Raw genomic sequence first — 15372 nt, forward strand, 5'->3', positions numbered from 1 at the left:
TTTCCTATTTATCCTACATATAACATGTTTGTATAGAGTTGTTTGCTTGTTAGATTGTAACCTCCTTGAGGGCAGGGACTGTCTTTTGCCTCTTTTTGTATCCCCAGCACTTAGTATAGTGCCTAGCACACAGTGGGCACTTAATAAACAATTACTGTCTTACCAAAATACTATTCATAAGCAATGGGGGAAAACAGTGGGAAACAATTTGTTGAAAGAGTTGTAATTAAATAGACATAGCTTGAAGTAACAGAAACAACACAGAACCTGAGCTTCTGAAAACCTGACTCTACCACATAGGAGCCACACCATTATGTCAAGTTATTTAAGCCCTGTGAGTCTATTTTCTCATCAGTAAAACAGGGAGAACAATGGGTTCTATACATTACCTACCTTGTGGGGCTACAGTAAAGAAAGGTGTTGTGAGCTAGTAAGTGTTATATAAAAAAGAGATGCTATTTAGAAAGGCTATTATCCATTTTTGGCAAAATTATCTAATTTATAAACACATAATTATTCATAAATACAGAAAATGAATGACATTGGATAGAAATAGTTCTTTGTTTATATCAAATGATTTTATATTAAGCAAAACAAGCTAATTTGAAAGGGAAAAGAAGGAAGAGAGGGATTTTCTGAAGGGGACTTTTGAACACTCTCAAAAGCATTAAAGATTGGATGGCACCAGTTTTATATTAGAGCTAAATTTATTTCAAAACTTACAGTTTCTTTTTGTTTTGGTTTTATTCCCCTTGATACAAGGGCAGTAGTAGCTGTCCCTTAATACCTAAATGTAGGTCAAGGGTACATGATATAGTCACTATTTTTGACTCACACATAGGAAGGAGAGAGAGTAGAACACAGATTTTCTTGGAGCAACTGAGAAAGAGTTGGAAGAGGGAGAGGAAGGTAAGGTATTTGATTAATTTTTACCCGCAGTAGAAATGATCTGTTTCCCATGCTATATATTTAAGGTGATTTTGATACTGAAAATTTTAGTTTTATAATAAAAGCATTAGGTAGTGGAAAGACTAAAGGATCTGGACTGTTTTCTTTTGTTATATTCCCCAACACAGTAGTTGGTACATCGTTGAGGCTTAAATGTTTATCAACTGACTTGCAGCATGACTATAGGCCAGTTACTTAATTACTCTAAGCTTGATTTTTCCCACCTGGAAAATGGAAATAACTGATACTTACTCTACTTCACAAAAATGTTTTGAGGAAAAGTATTTTGTAAAAAGCCACCACCACCACCACTGTTGTTTCTGACCCCTATTTGGGGTTTTCTTGGCTAAGATACAGAAGTGGTTTCACCATTGGGAAACCAAGGCAAACAGGGTTAAGTGACTTGCTTAGGGTCCCACAGCTAGTAAGTGTCTGAGGCCAGATTTGAACTCAGGAAGACTCAGGAATCTTTCTGACTTCAGGCTTGGTGCTCTATCCACTGGGCCACCCAGCTGCCTATCACCACCACCACCATACTCGCTGCTCCTGCTACCGCTACTACTGCTGTTAATATTGATGCTACTGAGGCTGCTGCTACTATTACTATGACTACTACTACCCACCAATATTAATGTCTTCCCGAGGGTAAAAGAGGGACTGGTAGAAAAAGTCCCTGGATCAGAGAGTTCTCTGTGCAGGCACTTAGTCAAATTAGTTCAAGACAGTTTGGTGACTTTCCAGGGCAGCCTCAGTATAGGATGGGTGGAGAATGAGGCAATATTCATCCAGTTGTTCAAATGTATAGTTACAAGCCAGAATTTTATGACTGAGGGGAATTCAAAATTGCCCTCTATGGATCAGAGTGATGTGTGGACATCATGTATGAGGTCTGAATTGCTCTCTGATCATGCCAGGGCTTTCACACAGTGGAGTCCCTTTTGAGCTTGTGCTGCGGCCTCCCTCCTTCCCGACATGCCTCAGTCTCCTACAGCTGTCTGCATTCTGGGCTCAGCAGGTTCTCTGACTTCCTGCTGTGGTCATCCATCAATAATGCTGCTGTCTCTCTTTACCCTCCTCCCTACTACATATCCACACCCCTGAAGACAAACACACAATTTCTTTGACTGCAGGGCCTCTGCCTGTATATGCAGATTTATAATCTTCTGTTTGACTAGGTTTGACAGCTGTTTTGGGACCACAGAACAACCCCATTAATTGCTTCATATTGATTCCCTAATGGACTCCCCAAAAAGTTATTCCATCCTTTTCTCACCAGTCTCCAATCCTTAATCCCACTTCTTTCTACCCTACCCCTCTTACTATGAGTAGATGACTCCCTTAGCCGAAGACCTAATCCCATTGCCCAACTATGCAAAAACATTCAGTGGCTCCCCATTACCTAGTAAATATAGTTGAAACTCCCTAACCTAGCATTTAGCAATCTGGCACCAACCTATCTTTATAGCTTTGACTGACGCTATTTTCCCTGAACATACTGAATTTTTAGCTTTACTGGACTCCCCTCAAAAAGGCCCTGGCCTTCTGTATTCTTGCTTATACCTATGCCTAGGAGACCTTTTACTACCCCCAATAGCTTTTCTGAGCTTCAGTTTTCTCACCTATCAAATGAGAATATTGTATGTGTTACCTGCCTAGAGAGGCATCTTGGCATAAGAGATAGATGGCCAACCTTGAAGTCAGGAAAACCTGGGTTCAGGTCCTGCCTCTGATGCATACTAGCCATGTGACTTTGGGCAGATCATTTAACCTCTCTGCACTTCCGTTCCCTCATCTGTAAAATTTAGGGATTAGATGTCCTTTAGATCTATGATGTAGATAGCTCTAGATCTATGATCTTATGATGTCACAACTTTTGAGTATCTCCAGATAATTCTCTGATATGGAGAAGGTGATGGTCTGAAGTAGGAAAGGGCATTTTGGAGCCTAGGACAAACAAAACAAAGACAATTATCCCTTTCACATAGCAATTTTCCCCATTTTGGGTTTTGCTGTATCATGGGTTGGCATTAGAAATTAAATGAGAATTTGGGGGAGTTTGTGAAAGGTGCAGATGACACACAAAGGCCAGCAGATGACATAGAGCCCATGACCAAATACTTAACCAAATTTTACAATAAGGTACTGCAAACACACCATGAAAGAAAAAGAAATTAAAATTCAGACTTCTTTTTTTTGGTACAAAAGGAAGGCTAAAATTTTATACAGATTTTCTAGATCAAAGGGATGCCATGCCCTTTACCCCACTTCAATATGGAAGGGATAACTGTACCAATGATGAAAAAACTCTCTACCTGCCCAGGTTGTAAAAAGGGAAAAAAATGTCTTTTTCTGAATAGGAAATATAATTATTATTAAAATTGTCTATTGGCTTCCCAGTTCTATGCTATCCCCTATACCTTTGGAATAGCACAAGACAGAATCTCAGACGAACCAACATTATCAGCATCTCAAACTTGGTGATAGATATGAGGATCAATAGGCTGTCCTATCCTGTCCTAGCCAAGTAGCACCGTAGTTAAAGAACACTAACTGGAGAGTGTCTAGTTGACACCACATGGGATGGGGATGAGTCCATGACATGTAATGGTTGGTCGGTAGAATGGGTGTATTAGACCTAATGAAGAAAAGACTGATCACTGTCTTCAAATGTCTGAAGGACTTTCATATGGAAGAAGGATTAGATTTATTTTGTTTGGCCCCATATGACAGAACTAGGAACAATGGTTAGAAGATAGGAAAAGCCAAATTTAGGCTTGCAATTAGAACTACAGAAATGCATAATGAACTGCCTAGGGAGAAAATGGGTTCTCCCTCGTCGAAGGTCTTCAAGTAGAGGCTGGGTTCAATGTTGCAATGAGGATTCTTTTTCTGATAGAAGTTGGGTCCCTCCCTGAGGTCTCTTCCAACTTTAAAATTGTGTCATGCTGGACATCCATGAGCCAACATTCTGTACCCATCGCCTCTGACAAGTAAATGCTTTATTAAAACATTTTTACCTCATTTTTTTGGAGGCAACTGGGGTTATGTGCCTAAGGTTACATAGCTAGTAAGTGCCTGAGGCCCCATTTGAACTCAGGTCCTCCTGACTCCAGGGCTAGCACTTTATCCACTGTGCCACCTAGCTGCTCTTGCATTTAAAAAAAATGTGTACTATAAAAGAGTAACAAAAGTCTCCTCTTAGATGATGTTAGAGGTGGTGCAATACATAGTCATATAGATTTTAGTTATTTGTTTTCTAAATTTGTTTAACAAATTTCTAAAATTTGTTAAATTGCAAAATCAAATTTAAGTGTGAAGATGGAGCCTCCAACTGACCCATCAAGCATATTGGGCCTCCAAGTTCTTGTGAACTTGACTTTGATTCTGCAAGAGGAGAGAAAAATCGAGGAGCCCCAATACAACGCACATGTCCACTAACCAATTCTCCTAGCCTTGCCCAGCCTGTCTACATGCTCACTGTATATACTACACTCTCTACATAAATTTATGGTATTACTACCACCACCACCATCATCATCACTACCACACTACCATACTACCACTACTACTACTGTCAGTACTATTACTACTGTCACTATTGCTACTGCTGTTGCTGCTGTTACTACCACTACTAACATTACATTTCTGTTCAGCCATCACATATAAACCAATCAAATCAATACTGCACTAGGCATATTTCCCTTTTCTGGCTCTTTTAAAGTACTACAGATGTTGTCCCAAAAGTCTTAGTATAGTTTTAAGTAGTTAAAACTATATATGCCTGCCTTTTCAGCATGTGGCAGAGGTGCTAAAGGCTGATGTCACCAATTTGACTGAATAATTGTTCCCTAAAGGCCTGGGTTACTAAGACCAAACTTGAAGAATCTTCTGGCTATTGGTGAGGTTCTATGAGTATTAGATCTAAAGGACATCTAATCCCTAAATTTTACAGATGAGGGAACTGATCCCATGCCCCTAAGTATCTTCTTCTCTCTATTAAACAGCATGTCATAAAAGGAACACTGAGCATGAATTCACAACATGTGGATTCAAGCCTAGTTCTGTTACATACTACGGGGTGTTCCTAAAGTCTGGACACATAGACAAAAATACATATTTTCAAGAAATGAAATGAATGAAATTTTCAACATTTTATTTAATTGGAATATGAACAAATAACATCTTCAATATGATTTCCTTCATTTGTGATGTAAAGGTTGATGCGCTTTGCAAGATTCACATGAACTTGATGCAATAACTCCACATTGCCGCCAATTTTAGCACATTCACTCTTTATGCGTTTATGCATTCAATCAAATGTGTTGTTTCTGTGATTTTCACTGAGCACACCTTCTCCTTTAGCATACCCCAGAAAAAGAAGTCAAAGGGGCTCAGGTCAGTTAATATTCCAAATATTTCAAAATATGCATTTTTGCCTATGTGTCCAGACTTTAGGAACACCCTGTAGCTAACTTCAGTTTTAAAACAGATACAATAATATTTCCATTACTGACTTAAGACAGAGTCAAGAAGATTAAACAAGATTATTTATGTAAAGCATCTTTAAAACTCTAAAACACTATATAAAGACAAATTATTATCTATATCTATAGCAATTTCAGTTCAAGATTTCCATCTACCTTTTTGACATGTTCTGCAGTTGCCCCAAACTTGTCACAAATAAAAATGGACTCATCTTTTCCCTCCTCTCAAAATCAACTCTGCTATTGAGAGAAGCAGGAGATTGATATTTCCAAAAAATGACTGTGCTGTAAAAAATGGAATCATCCATTTTAAGGGCATCTAGACTTTCCACAATCTTACCTTTATTTACCTCTCCAGATTTGTGTCTTATTTAGTCAGGATGGACTAATGATCTTCTGAATCTGGGAGTTTTTAGGAGGATAGGATTTAAATCTTAAATTGTGACAGAATGCCTTCAATCTGAAGTAGATTGAACGAAAACAATAGACAAACCTGCAATGAGACCTGTTTATCTGAGAACTATTATTATTCCTAAGAATCAGGGATAGTTGATGCTTTCTATTAGGCTGCCTAGGATAAAGGCAAAAAGATAAGGAAAACAACTCCTAGAAAGGGGGATTTCCATGCCAAAGGTGGTTATATCTGCTACCACTTATAATTACAAAAGGCAGAAAAAGGTTGGGGTGGGGAGGTCATTTGCCCTGTTAATCATGAGCAGAGACAAGGACAAGGGAGATATACGAATATGATTAAACACGGTATTCAACAGTATACAGGTCCCTAAAAGTATGAAAAGTGTTGATTTTGGAGTGAACTGCATTCTGAGTTGCTCTGGTTTCCCTTACTGTCCCTCATGCCTGGACAATCCAAGTTTGAAATAAGGAGCTAACATTTATGAATATTGAATATTTAACATACAGGACTACTCATTATTGTCCAAAAATCACTTGACAGTCTTTCCACCTGGAATTTACATCTTTCCTCTCCACCTATTGAAATCCTATTAATCATTAACATTTTGGCTAAAGTCCCAGTTTTCTAAGAAGCTTTTTTGAGTATTCCACCTAAAATGTTCTTTGGCAATAGGGAATCTTCACTTTTATAATTTTTTTTAAAGAAAAAGAACTGGAGAAATTGGCAAAGATAACAAAAAGTCAAAATAATCAATATTGGAGGGACTGAGGAAAGACAAGCACCCTAATACACTGTTGGTAGAGTTGCAAAATGGTTCAACCGTTCTGGGAAGTCATTTAGAATTATGTTTTTGTTGTTTAAGCATTTCAGTTGTATCCAACTCTTCATGATCTTATTTGGGGTTTTCTTGGCAAAGATACTGGAATGGTTTGCCATTTCCTTCTCTAGCTCATTTTACAGATGAGGAACTGAGACAAACAGGGTTTTAAGTGACTTGCCCAGAGTCATACAGCTAATTAGTGTCTGAGGCCAGATTTGACAAAATTTTCCTGACTCCAAGCTCAATCTTCTATTCACTGTGCCACCTAGCTGCCCAGAATTATGCTAGAAGTGATTAAAATGCCTATGCCCTCTGACTCAAAGGTCTCCCCATATACACCAAAATATTCAAGCAGTACTTTTTGTATTGGGTGAGACAAAAAACCAAAGTAGATGACCATCAATCCTGAAATGGTCGAACTGTGGCACGTGAATGTAATAGAATATTTCTGTGCTCTAAAAAATAATGAATAAGGAAGGGAAAAAAAAAAACACTGGGAAAACTTATATGGACTAACACAGAGTGATATAAGAAGAGCAGGAAATAATATATATATAGTGATGATCATGATAAAAATGAAAAACAAAATAGAAATAAAAACGAAACTGAACACTGGGTAGTTAAAATTACCAAGCTGAGCCAGAGAAAAGAGATGGGAAAACATCCCTTCCTCCCTTTCTCATCGAGATTGTGAATTATAAGTGTGTGATAGTGCATGCTCTGCCACACTGAGTTGATATGGTTAGTTTTGCTGAGCTATTTTTTCTTTGTTATTTTTATAACAAAGAATGGTTCAATAGTTTGGAAAAAATTATTCACAAATAAAGATATTGCAAAAACAAAATCTAGCAATGATTCTTTCAAAAAGTGTTGGAGGGGTTAGTAGACTAAAAGTTCATTATGAATGAATGGTTGGAAAATGATTAAGTACTAATTGTGTGCCTAGCAATGAGCTAAATGCAGGGGACACAAAAATAAATAAACAAGATAATACTTGCCCTCAAGGAGTTTACTTTCTAATAGGATAAACTTACTGGTAAGTAGATGATGGGGCAAGGAGGGTAGAGAAAATGCCTGGGGGGGGGGGGGGTGATGGTTTAGTAATGTCCTGGAAATGGCTTGGCACCCTGGTTCAAGGTAAGAAAAAGATAATCTATCAGATCTCAGGGTTCCAGGAGGTGAATTTGACTAGGGGTGGGTGGGTAAAATCTTCTTCAAATTTAGTCTGAATTAAGAAGCCCAGTATCCAGCACAATCACACTGTACTCTGTATGAGTCAGATTTCCATTTGGAGTATTATGTTCAGTTCTGGGAGACACATTTTAGAAAGAACATTGGCAAACTGAAATTCTATGATTTAAGACCATGTCATACAAAGATCAGTTACCAGAACTGACGCTATTTTGCTGGGAGAAGAGAAGATGTGGAGAGGTGAGTGATGATAAGTGTCTTCAAGAATCTGAAGGTCTGACATACAGAAGAATGATTAGACTTGTTTTGTTTGGTTCTAAAGCGAGGACCCAGGAGCCATGAGTGGAAGTACCTGAAAGACAGGTGTCAATCAATATAAGTGAAGACTTCCTAACAATGAGAACGATTCAAAATGAAATAGTTTGCATGGGGATGTAGTGTGTTTCTTCTCACTGAAAATCTTTAAGGGCAAATTGAATGTCCACTTTTTGGGGAGATTTTCAAAGACATTTTGTTTGATTTTGTTTTTTTTTTCAATTTAACAAAAATCTACCTTCTCCCCCTCCAACCTCTCACCTATTGTTTGTCCTTTGTTTTCAAAGAGGACCAATGACATCAAAGGGTGATGTCTTAACTTGCACATGAATTGGATTTAAGTGAGGTAGAATTGCACAAAGTCTTCAGACTCACTTTATCTTCCAGTCAATGAAATCTAGTGGCAACACAAAAGTCAAGATGACTGTCAATGGCCCCGATGTAGTGGGGCACCTTGGCATCTTTGATGTCTGACCAAGCTCTAAGCCCTCCACAGAGACTGCTTCAGTCACTTTCATGGAAGTTGGAACAACTTGTTCTCATCTGCCCATTCCACCAGGAGAAGTCTTCACATGCCTGAGGTGGACATCCCCTAACTCACCCATGGGTCTAAGACCTGTTGGTTACCCTTAACCTGGTTTATCCTGTTTACTGACTTGGTTTTAACAGGGTATGGCCATCACACATGCTACAGCTTCTTAGAGCCACGTGTGAGAGTTGTGTGATAGGTGGACACCAAAGGTGCTACCTTGAAAAGGGTACCCCATGCACTCCAATCTTGTGCCTACCCTCCAAACAAAACACTTAGAACAAATATGTCTAGTCAAACAAAACAAATTTTGCATTGACCATGTTTAAGGGGACTTGGGGAAATGTAAGGTTTGAACTAGAAGCTCCCTGAGACCATTTCCAACTCTGGGATCATATGATTTTTGTCCTATCATTCATATGTAATTTATCCTAACCCACTATTGAAAGGAAAATACTTCATTTGAGCTTTCACCTGGATTAATGAGGCAAGACTCAGGAGGGAGAGAATTAAAAGGATTTTATTTTAAGTAAGTCAAGGTAGCAACACATTGGTGGGCTGATCACTGAGGATCAGTAATGGCTTAAGAATGGGGGACAGCTTTTATAGGTAATTTTAAGACCATCCAGATAGATCCACCTCTGCAAAATAGGCTGGGCCCTTGAATTTCAGTTTCTCCTCTAGGTAGCAAGAATGTGACAATTTGCAGATAGGGGTACTGACAATAAGCAGGTGATACAAAATGGTGTCTCTTCCCCACCAGAGCCTCCTCCAACATTGGTTGATAAGCAGGGCTGGGAATAACAGGCAACTTAGTCAACTTTAAGTACCACTATGCAGCTATTTTTAGATATGTTATCTTCCTTAATAGACTGTAAGCTCTTGAGTAGAAAAGGAGTCAGGGGCTACATTTAATACATCTTTAACTTTATAATATGACAATGTCTTGTTGAATAAATATTTGTTGGACAGAACAACTGATTGGATGAATACGCACACACATTTATGTATGTCAATGCACAGCTTGGGACAACGAAAGAGCAATGGATTTATAGTCAGAAGACCTTTGAGAAAATCTTGGCTTTACTACTTATTACCTGAAGGATCTTGGGTAAATACGGGAAAGATTTTTATACTTGGAACCAGAGGATCTGGGTTTGGATCTCAACTCTGTCCCTTGTGTGACCTTGGGCACATTAACAGTCTGGGCCTAAGCTTTCTCATATATACAATAATGGGGTTGGATAAGTTGACTTCTGAGGTTCCTTCTGGCTCTAAATTTTATGAGCTCCAGTAAGGTATGAGGAGAAGGAGAGAGGTAAAAGGAGGGAGGTGGGGGAAGAAAAGAAAAAGAGAGTTAGAGGAAGATAGAGAAAGGACAGAGACAGAGACAAAGAGATATGGGAGAGTGTGGGGGGGGAGGGGAGAACACAAGGGTGGTCTGATTTTTTTCCACTGTTTACTCATTTTCCCAGCTCATTACTTGACTTTTTAACTCTTTGTTAAGGTTGGACTCTGCTTCCAGGGTGAAGGGTGTACTATCCCAAACTTCAGAGGAGCTGTTTTCAGAGATACTTCTGGGGACCTATCAATTTTCAGTTCTTCCTAGGCGGCATAATCAAAGGAGAGGTGTTTACTCTCTCTTAGTCTGTGCTCTGGTCTGAGTCATCACAAGCACTCTTTTCTGCCTTGGAACTCTGAGGAGGATTACCTCTCCACCCCCACCACAAGCTCTGCCATGCCAGTGCTCCTCTTCACCCCAGGACTGTAACCCAGATCAAAGCACAGGCAAAGCAAAAGAATCCTGCCTTAGCACCAGTGAAGAAATCCCTGCAATTCCCCTCTGATCAGCCGCTTGATCCCCCCCACTGTATGTGGACTGGGAGCTCCAGAAACAGCCACTGCTGCAGCCCTGGGGCTGGGGCTAGACCATGCTCCTCACTCACCTAGGTCCAACAGACCTTTCCTACTGACCTTTAAGTTGTCTTTGGCATTTGTGAGCTGAGAAGTCTGGACACCACCACGGCTGCCAGTAATTCAGTCCCCTGAGGCCTGCTCCAGGTTCACCAGGGCCTGGTCTGTGCTGGCCTGGCTATTGTTGATCTGTTCTCCTTTCCCAGCCCAGTGCAACAGACCTTTCTGTTGACCTTTCGGGTTGTCTTGGTCTGGAAATTTGTTTTACTCTGTCATTTTGTGGGTTCTGCGGCTCTAGAATTTGTTTAGTCATTTTTTACAGGTATTTGGAGGGGTTTGGGGGGAGAGCTCAAGCAAGTCCCTGCTTTTACTCTGCCATCTTGGCTGCACCCCATCATAAGGATGTATGTTGCTTGAGACAGGTACTATATAACCAGTATTTTGATGCTTTCAGGCTAATGATCTATAAGGATTTTCTCTAAGGGCTTGAGTATAACAGTCCACTCTCTGTCTGCAAAATACCTTTTCAAATCTCTTTCTAAGAGAAGCACATTGGACAGGAAATATGTTTTCTAATGGAACCATACTTCAGATCATGCTGTTTGGTTTCTGTATCTGGTGAGATACTGAAGTCTGACCTCCCCACAGAGGAGCCACACCTGCAGAGTAGTCAGTCAACAACATGTATTGAGTACCCACTGCCTGCAGGGCCCTGTATGAGGTATGCCTGCTTTCAGAATGCAGCAGGGTCAGGCCTCAGTGCCACAGTGACAGCAGTAGGATCCAAGAGACAGCAGCACAAGACTATGTGTAGCATTTTACTAGTATATATAATATATACCTGTTTAATGGATTTTTTTTTCCCCAGAAGGGTAGTGATGACACTTCAAAGACAGTGGTACCAATTCAGGTTCAAAATCCAGAGAGATCTTTTTAAGAGGCAGAGACTGGCAGTGGGAGGGGTGGCACTTGAGAATCTCTATCATATGAGGATTGCTAGTGTTAGTCCTTGAGCGAGGCTGTTGTCTATATTTGTCATAATTTTATCTTTTGTCTGGAAATGAAGAGGTGCCACAGAGGGGTTGCCTGCTTCATTGTGTTCTACCTAGTCCCTCTTCAAGTAGAGGAACTTCAAGAGGGATATATGAAGAAGACACACCATCACTTTTTTAAATGATGGATATTCTTCAGTCCTTGGAAAAATATACATACATAGATATATACATACACACATACATACACACACATATATACACACATATATATGTATATGTATACACACATACAGATATATAGCACTGCCACTCTGAAATTCAGTCTTTAAACTAATAACTAATTCCTTTCTGCCTATCACATAGTTCAACAAACTTGTGTTCCCAACTTCTCCTTCCCAGCCTTTAAGCAGGGCCAGACTGACTCTTAGATGGAAATTCATGCCACTGAGTACAGAGTTAAAAATCTAGAAAAGACCTTAGAAGTCATCTAATACAGGTTTTATAGTTGAGGAAAATAAATGATGCAATTTGCTTAAGAGCAGACAGTTGGAAAATGAGAAAGTCAGCATCTGAACCAAGGTCTTTTGACTCTATGCCCTTATGGAAAAAAAGGTGTATACAGTGGATAGAAAACTGGTTCTGGCGTCAGAATCTGAGTGCAAAACCAGTCTCTAGTGTTTACTATTTGAGCCATCCTGGGCAAGTCAGTTAATCTCTGTGGACCTCAGTTTCTTCAACTATAACATGAAGTGACTGGACTTTGAGATGTTTTTTGAGGTCCCTTCTAGCGCTAGCACAGATTGGATTGTGTCACACACACACACACACACACACACACACACACACAGAGCCACAAACTCAATAAACTTCAGTGGGCTTCTAGCAAATACGACATTCTCTGTTTGACAGTTAAAGACCTTCATAGCCTAGCCCCTCCTACCTTTCCAGTCTTCTTATATCTTATTCTCCTTACATCCTCTTCAATCTAGTGACACCAACCTCCTAGCTGTCCCATGAACGGGACACTCCATCTCTCCATTCTGAGCATTTTCTCTGGCTGTCCCCATACGTGGAATGTTCTTCATCCTCAACTTTGCATACTGACCTCTCTAGTTTCCTTTAAGTCTCAGTTAAAATCTCACCTTCTACAGGAAGTCTTCACCAACCCCTCTTAATTCCAGTCTTCTTATTTATTTCTTATTTATCCTGTTTACAGATTGCTCTCTATTATATTTTCTTGCATGTTGTCTCCTCTGCTAGATTATAAGCTCATTGAAGGCAAAGACTGTCTTTTGCCTCTTTTTTTCACTCCTAGAACTTCCCACAGTGCCTGGCATATAGTTGGCATTTAATATATGTTGACTGACTGATTGATTGATTGATTCTAGATCTATGATAATGCAATAGTATGAGTGGCCTATAGACACATAGTGATCTTATCCGTGTGAGTACTCTGTTTACTGAGACAGATGGAAATCCACCTATACCATATTGTCTAGTTGGACAAGTTACTTTTCTTACCTGGGAGAAGGGGGATGGGTGGGTGGACTAAGGCAAGTAAACACTTAAACCTTCTCAGCTAGTCAGAATTTTGTCACATGGATCCTTTGTCTAGAAGACCAGAGAGTCAATACAAATAGTTCATTCCTCTCCCGAGCCAGACTAGGTAGAGGAAGGGGAAGTTTGAGGGGGCTTGAAATCGATTAAGTTCTTTTTTCCATGGTAGATGTAGTCAATAGCTCCCAGCGCCTGTTCCTGTGTGTGAAATCTGTGTGGTGCCATGATTTGCCTTCTGTTTATCTACTCTAAATGATTATGTTTATCTATGTTAATGACTACAGCTAATTGTTAAGAGTTAATTGGTAATGAGTAAACAAGATATGCCTCTGGTATTTTCCATGAGAGAAGGAAGAGCTTCAGGTCCCAGCTCTGACTGAAGCTCAAAAGCCAGACCCAAAAGTAGGATGGGAAGCAATTAAAGCAAGAGATGACTGAGTTAGTTACAGAGCTGTCTGTAGAAGACGGGGGAGCAGGAGAGAAGTGCTGCTCAGACAGAGTGTCCAGGGAAAATCTAGACTGGGAATAGAAGCTGAGAACCAGAAGTTCAGTTCCCCAACTATATATAATGAACACCTTTAGGTGAGGCACTACACTAGGCTCCAGGGCAGGGGTTTTTAACCATGAATTTGGTGTGGGCAGGGGAAGGGGTGTCGGTGAACTTGGATATCAACTAGGTGGCACAGTGGGTAAGAGCCCTAGACTCTGAGTCCAGAAAACTTGGTTCAAATCTAACCTCGGATACTTATAGCTATGTGACCCCAGGGAAGTCACTTCATATTTTTCAGCATCGGTTATAGCATCTATAAAATGGGGATGATGAAAATAGTACCTATTTCAGAGGGCTTTTCTAAGAAACAAATGAGATAACATATGTATAGCTCTTTGAAAATCATAAAGTGCTATATAAATGCTAACTATTATTACTATTAAAATTATGTTTTATTATAACTCACCTTTGGATTCTTTTATAATTCCATGCATTTTATTTTATTTACTTAAAAGATTCTGAGGCAGAGCCATAGACTTCATCAGACTGCCAAAGCAGTCCATGAAAAAAAAAAAAGTTCAGAACATCTGCTCTAAGACCTATTCATACAAAGATGAATAAGATATGGTCCACAGGGCAGCTAGATGGTGCAGTGAATAGAGCACCAGCCCTGGGGTCAGGAGGACCTGAGTTCAGACACAGACACTTCAGCCTCAGACACTTGATACACTTACTAGCTGTGTGACCTTGGGCAAGTCACTTAACCCCAATTGCCCTGCCTTCTCCTCTCCAAAAAAAAGAGAGAAAACGATATGGCCCCTTATCCTCATGGAGCTGACACTTCAGCAGTAGGAATGAGACAGGTGCACAGTTAACTGTGATAAAAAGTATCACATAGTCATAGTTTTAGAATTAACCTTAGAAATCAGAACTCATTCTTATCATGCCCTCTCCTTATCATACCCAGAGACAGTGAGGTCTAGTGGATAACATATTGGACTTGAGGTCAGGAAGGACTAGGTTTCAATCCCAATTCAAATACTTAGTAATTAAATGAACTTGGTCAAGACAATAACTCAGGGCCTCAGTTTCTTAATTTGTAAAATGAAGGAGTTGGATGCAATGACTTCAGTGATTCACTTCTCAATCTATGTTCCTATGATCTCAATAACTTTACTTCCTTTATCCAGAATGGATTCTTCCTGTCTATTCTGTCTGATCATATCTTCATTCAAAGTCCAAGCTTGATACCACCTCTTCCATTAATCTTCCCCTGACCCCAACACCCAGGTAAAAGTGATGTCTTCATACTCATATTTCTCCTGGCACTTTATCTGGACCTCTCTTGTGCATTTATTCCATTCTTGTTCACATTTTAATTAGCTGAATACACCATAGAATCTCAGAAGTGGAAGGGATCTTGGTAATAATATAGTATACCCCATTCCTGAAAAGGAATATTCTCTATAATATATCTGATAATCAAAGTTATTTAAAAAGCAGGAATTCTGGCACTAACTCTCCTACCAGACTGAATGTAATGCAGAACAACCATATCTCCTACCCCAGAGAAGCTGATCTCTTGCCACTAGAGGGCACTTGCTCCTCTTTGGGTATAGTGTGATAGAAGATGGGGAGACACCACTTAGCTTGATGTTTGTTGTCTAATCTCAGATTGAATGAGGTACTTTGAAATGCAACCCATTTCTAGATA

The sequence above is a fragment of the Trichosurus vulpecula genome, chromosome 2 (genome assembly GCF_011100635.1).
Source record: "Trichosurus vulpecula isolate mTriVul1 chromosome 2, mTriVul1.pri, whole genome shotgun sequence".
Taxonomy (NCBI): Eukaryota; Metazoa; Chordata; class Mammalia; order Diprotodontia; family Phalangeridae; genus Trichosurus; species Trichosurus vulpecula.